The sequence below is a fragment of the Bombina bombina genome, chromosome 11 (assembly GCF_027579735.1).
Source record: "Bombina bombina isolate aBomBom1 chromosome 11, aBomBom1.pri, whole genome shotgun sequence".
In the NCBI taxonomy this organism is placed as follows: Eukaryota; Metazoa; Chordata; class Amphibia; order Anura; family Bombinatoridae; genus Bombina; species Bombina bombina.
This window is the reverse complement of record NC_069509.1, coordinates 22651064-22657056: the sequence shown is the minus strand read 5'-3', so window position 1 is coordinate 22657056 and position 5993 is coordinate 22651064.

Sequence of the window (5993 nt, the reverse complement as noted above, 5' to 3'; positions counted from 1 at the left end):
AGAAAGAAAGAAAGGGAGAGAGAGAGAGAGAGAGAGAGAGAGAGAGAGAGAGAAAGCAAAAAATTGAGAGAGAGAAAGAAAGAAAGAAAGAAAGAAAGAAAGAAAGAGAGGGAAAGAAAAAAAGAGAGAAAGAGAGAAATAAAGAAAAAAAGAAAGAAAGAAAGAGAGACGTACATGCACTGGAACCCTTTTGAAAACATGTAAATTTCACATTCCAATGTTCTGCATATAGCACAATATGTTCCATGTATTTTTTTAAAAGATATTTCTTTGTATCTGTATATATCTATACCTATATATAATCACCTATGTATATAGTTATAGCTATATATTTTACTAAATCAGCATTATATATAGAAATAGGTATTTGAACATATTCTTCTATGTGAAGAACATTGGAATGTGAGAGCAGATGGTAAGGTAAGGTATTGAAGTGGCCCCTATAACATACCTGTGAGTGCAGTTGCGCACCCAGAGCTGGGAGATTTGCCAGTGGCACGGTATATGTACACATTCTGGTTTGAGCATTAAGTCCATTATTATATTTTATATATGTCTAGAAAACTTACATATACCTATTTTTTGTAAAAACTGAATACAACTATACCATTTGTTTGTGCTGATTTGTGCCCGAAAATGAACGTCTGTGCCAGTTTGGTTTAGGAGATATTGCGCATTATTTTTTATGAAACTTCCCACTTTGCACCCCATTTTATTAAGTTTTAAAAATAATTATACCATTTGTTTGTGCTCTGTTTGTGCTGATTTGTGCCGCAAAAATGAACGTTTGTGCCAGTTTGGTTTTTGAGATATCGCAAAAACCCCGCCCACTTTGCACCCCATGTTATTAAATTTTAAAAACAAATATACCACTTGTTTGTGCTGTGTTTGTGCTGATTTTCGGACGCAGAAACGAATATTTGTGCCGGTTTGATTTCGGAGATATTGCGCTATATATTTGCTGAAACTCCACCCACTTTTCACCCTATGTTATTACATTTCAAAAACATATATACCATTTGTTTGTGCTGCGTTTGTGCTGATTTGCGCCGCAAAAGCAAATGGTTGTGCCGGTTTGGTTTTGGACATATTGTGCATATAGTTTATGAGACCCCCCCATTTGCACCTCGCAGACATCCCAACTCTCCCGGAAGGTCCGGGAGTCTTCCACATTGAAATAGCGGCTCCCTGACACCTGCAAATTAAACACAATCTCCCGGAAATAGCAGTACCAGAGAAAATCAAATGTGTGCCTGCTCTTTTCATTTCTACCTCTAGGTGTCACTGTTCCGTTATAGCTCAATGTAAATAGTTACTGTGTTCCTCTCTAGACTTTTCCCCCTTCCTGATCTCTACTCTACTCTAGTGCGGTGCGAGACAGCAGCAGACCTGATATATATAAGTGAGATGTGCAGACTCCCATACCTCTATATTGTGCAGGCTCCCATACTTCTATATTGTGCAGGCTCCCATACCACTATATTGTGCAGGCTCACATACCTCTATATTGTGCAGGATTCCATACCTCTATATTGTGCAGACTTCCATACCTCTATATTGTGCAGGCTCCCATACCTATATATTGTGCAGGCTTGTTCAGGCTTCCATACCTCTATATTGTGCAGGCTCCCATACCTCTATATTGTGCAGGCTCCCATACCTCTATATTGTGCAGGCTTCCATACCTCTATATTGTGCAGGCTCCCATACCTCTATATTGTGCAGGCTTCCCATACCTCTATATTGTGCAGGCTTCTATACCTCTATATTGTGCAGGCTCTCCTCCCATACCTCTATATTGTGCAGGCTCCCATACCTCTATATTGTGCAGACTCCCATACTCTTAAGAGGTCAGGTGGCCGTGGAGCAACCTATGCCTGTAACAGAGGGGAGGGTGTCTTGTAATGGTGAGAGAATGGTGATGTTTTCTAGTTCAGTTTTACAATTTCTGCCATGAGCTGTACAAAGTGTGGATAGCATTATATATTAATATATAAATATATATTTAGTGATGTCGCGAATAGTTCGCCGGCGAATAGTTCCCGGCGGACATAGCATGTTCGCGTTCGCAGCGACGGGCGAACATATGCGATGTTCGGTTCGCCCCCTATTCGTCATCATTGAGTAAACTTTGACCCTGTATCTCACAGTCAGCAGACACATTCCAGCCAATCAGCAGCAGACCCTCCCTCCCAGACCCTCCTACATCCTGGACAGCATCCATTTTAGATTCATTTGGAAGCTGCATTCTTAGTGAGAGGAGGGACAGTGTAGCTGCTGCTGATTTAATAGGGAAATCGATAGCTATGCTAGTGTATTCAGTGTCCACTACAGTCCTGAAGGACTCATCTGATCTCTGCTGTAAGGACAGCACCCCAAAAAGCCCTTTTTAGGGCTAGAACATCAGTCTGCTTTTTTTTTTTTCTGTGTAATCTAATTGCAGTTGCCTGCCTGCCAGCGTGTGTGTCAGGCTCACAGCGTATACTGTGCCCACTTGCCCAGTGCCACCACTCATATCTGGTGTAACAGTAGTGTACATTTAAAAAAAACAACACTTTTTTGACTGTGAAATAATAGCAGTCAGTTTCCTTCACACGTGTGCGTTTCAGGGCCTGCCAGGGCACATTGTCACACCAGTGCCACTACTCATATCTGGTGTAACAGTAGTGTACCTTTTATAAAAACAACACTTTTTTGACTGTGAAATAATAGCAGTCAGTTTCCTTCACACGTGTGCGTTTCAGGGCCTGCCAGTGCACATTGTCACACCAGTGCCACCACTCATATCTGGTGTAACAGTAGTGTACATTTAAAAAAAACAACACTTTTTTGACTGTGAAATAATAGCAGTCAGTTTCCTTCACACGTGTGCGTTTCAGGGCCTGCCAGGGCACATTGTCACACCAGTGCAACTCATATCTGGTGTAACAGTAGTGTACATTAAAAAAAAAACTAGAAATTTGACTGTGAAATAATAGCAGTCAGTTTCCTTCACACGTGTGCGTTTCAGGGCCTGCCAGGGTACAATGTCACACCAGTGCAACTCATATCTGGTGTAACAGTAGTGTACATTAAAAAAAAAACTAGAAATTTGACTGTGAAATAATAGCAGTCAGTTTCCTTCACACGTGTGCGTTTCAGGGCCTGCCAGGGTACAATGTCACACCAGTGCAACTCATATCTGGTGTAACAGTAGTGTACATTAAAAAAAAAACTAGAAATTTGACTGTGAAATAATAGCAGTCAGTTTCCTTCACACATGTGCGTTTCAGAGCCTGCCAGGGCACAGTGTCACACCAGTGCAACTCATATCTGGTGTAACAGTAGTGTACATTAAAAAAAAACTAGAAATTTGACTGTGAAATAATAGCAGTCAGTTTCCTTCACGCGTGTGCATTTCAGGGCCTGCCAGGGCACAGTGTCACACCAGTGCAACTCATGTCTGGTGTAACAGTAGTGTACATTAAAAAAAAAACTAGAAATTTGACTGTGAAATAATAGCAGTCAGTTTCCTTCACACGTGTGCGTTTCAGGGCCTGCTAGCTAGCTTGGTATCCAACCTTGTGCAAATGGGGAGTTTGCGGTTGTGCAAATGGACTGTTTGCGGTTGTTTGCGGTGCGTTAAACGGGGAGTTTGGTCTGTCACTGTGAAGCGGGCGTAACCCTTACACTACCTGATCGATACAACATCATACCTGATGTTTTATAGCACGTTATTCCAAACAATTTAGGAATGTTAGGTGATTTATGCCCTTTATGGATTAAAACCAGACGCTGCATCAACTATGTAATTTTCCATGGGAGTTTTGCCATGGATCCCCCTCCAGCATGCCACAGTCCAGGTGTTAGTCTCCTTGAAACAACTTTTCCATCACTATTGTGGCCAGAAAGAGTCCCTGTGGGTTTTAAAATTCGCCTGCCTATTGAAGTCTATGGCGGTTCGCCCGGTTCACCTGTTCGCGAACATTTGCGGAAGTACGCGTTCGCCGTTCGTGAACTGAAAATTTTAGGTTTGCGACATCACTATATATATTATATATAAAAAAAAGATATATATAATTTGGTCAGGTAACAATTTAAAGGGACGTTAAACCACTTTTTTTTGGGGGGGGGGGCGGGTTGCGCAGTAGCCACCTCCCTGAAATGAGTTTTTGAAGGTTGGGATGTCTGACCTCGTGTTATTAAATTTTAATAACAAATATACAATTTGTGTTGTGCTGATTTGTGCCACAAAAACAAATGTAGTGGTAAAGTGCAAATCATGAGCCAGGGCATTGGTTCCCAAATAAATGACCTATGACATTCTAACCATTTCGCTTTCACACAGATAGCACTTCCTGAACAGCCCATAATAATTCATTCTGATACAAAATGAGAATGCTATGTTGAAAAAAAAAAAGTTTAATAAAGTGTAAATAATGGGGAGGGAGAATTCCCAGTTGTAGATTTCATCTATGGGTTTACTGGATAAAATATATAGCTGTGATTGTGAACCTTGGCACCCCAGATGTTTCAGAACTACATTTCCCATGATCCTCAACTAGACTGCAGAGTGAGTCATGGGAGATGCTACCTGTAGAAACATCTGGGTGCCAAGGTTCACCATCACTGATATATAGAGATGGAAACAGGGAAGAAAGAAGAGATAAATTTATGCAAATACATTTGGCTTGCCAGAGCAATTTGTTTAAAAAAAAATATCCATAATATTATAATAGCAAGAATGTTTAGATGTTTCCTATTCTCAGCCAGGGGTAGATCCAGAGTGTTGTGTCGGGAGGGGCACTATGTGTCCCTAAGGACACGGTGCCCATAATCAAGATGGCCACCGGCAATGAAAGTTCTACTGGTGGCCATTTTGGTAATGGGCATCTGACCTAATACGCATGTGTACATGCACATTATGTCATGCACCCATTACCAAGATGGCCATCGGTAATTGCCCCATTCTCCCCTCGATCCACCTCTGTAGTCAGCCTAGGTTTCCTTGATGTAATGCTCCGCCCCTGTACAGAGCACTGCATACTGTACTCTGGGAAAGGCACCAATAGAGCTTAAGCAACTACATGCTTGATGGTTTGACTGTTGCCAGCATTTGTTTATGCCCATCGCTCTTAAGGTCCCTTAACATGCTAGCTGAGGCCTGTAGGGTGTAACTCTTGTTTTTTTGCGATTTCTCAGAGCGTTGCAGCATGGTCTGATCTTGGGGAGAATGTGCTAGGACGTCCTCTCCGGGGAAGATTGGCAACTGTCTTGAAGGTTTTCCACTTGTGAATAATCTTCCTCACTGTAGAAAGATAGACTTTAAATTGTTTGGAAATGGCCTTATAACCCTTCCCAGATTGATGGGCAGCAACAATTGCTTCTCTAAGAATATTGCTGATGTCTTTCCTTCTTGGCATTGCGTTAACACACACCTGAATGCTCAAGACAGGGTAAACTGCTAAAAACTTTGGCTGTTATAGAGGTGGTTACACTTGCTGATGATCAATTAATTAAGGGCATTTGATTAGCAGCACCTGGCTCCTACTTAGTCTATTAATACATTTACTGTTTGATTCAAAAGTATTATAAGAAACAAAAAATGTTCATAAGTACCAACAGAATTATAAAACTTTGGGGTACAAAAAAGAACAGATGTGACTTACACACCAGAAAAAAAATATTTAAAAACATATGGGTGAGATTACATCCTGGCGACGGGAAAAAAAGCCCGTCTTGTTGGTTTTCTACGCAGCTAATTTCACCGCCAAATGCGATCAAATAAAAGAGATTGTTCACTTTTTCACAAACGTTAGGTTTCACACTGAAATTATTTACAAACAGCTTGTGCAATTATGGTACAAATGGTTGTAAATGTTTCTCTGGGATCCACTTTGTTCAAAAATAGCAGACATATATGGCTTTGGCATTGCTTTATAGAAAACCGCCAAATCCCGCTGCCCACCACACTTGTATTATGCCCAGACGTGAAGGGGTTAATTAGGGAGCTT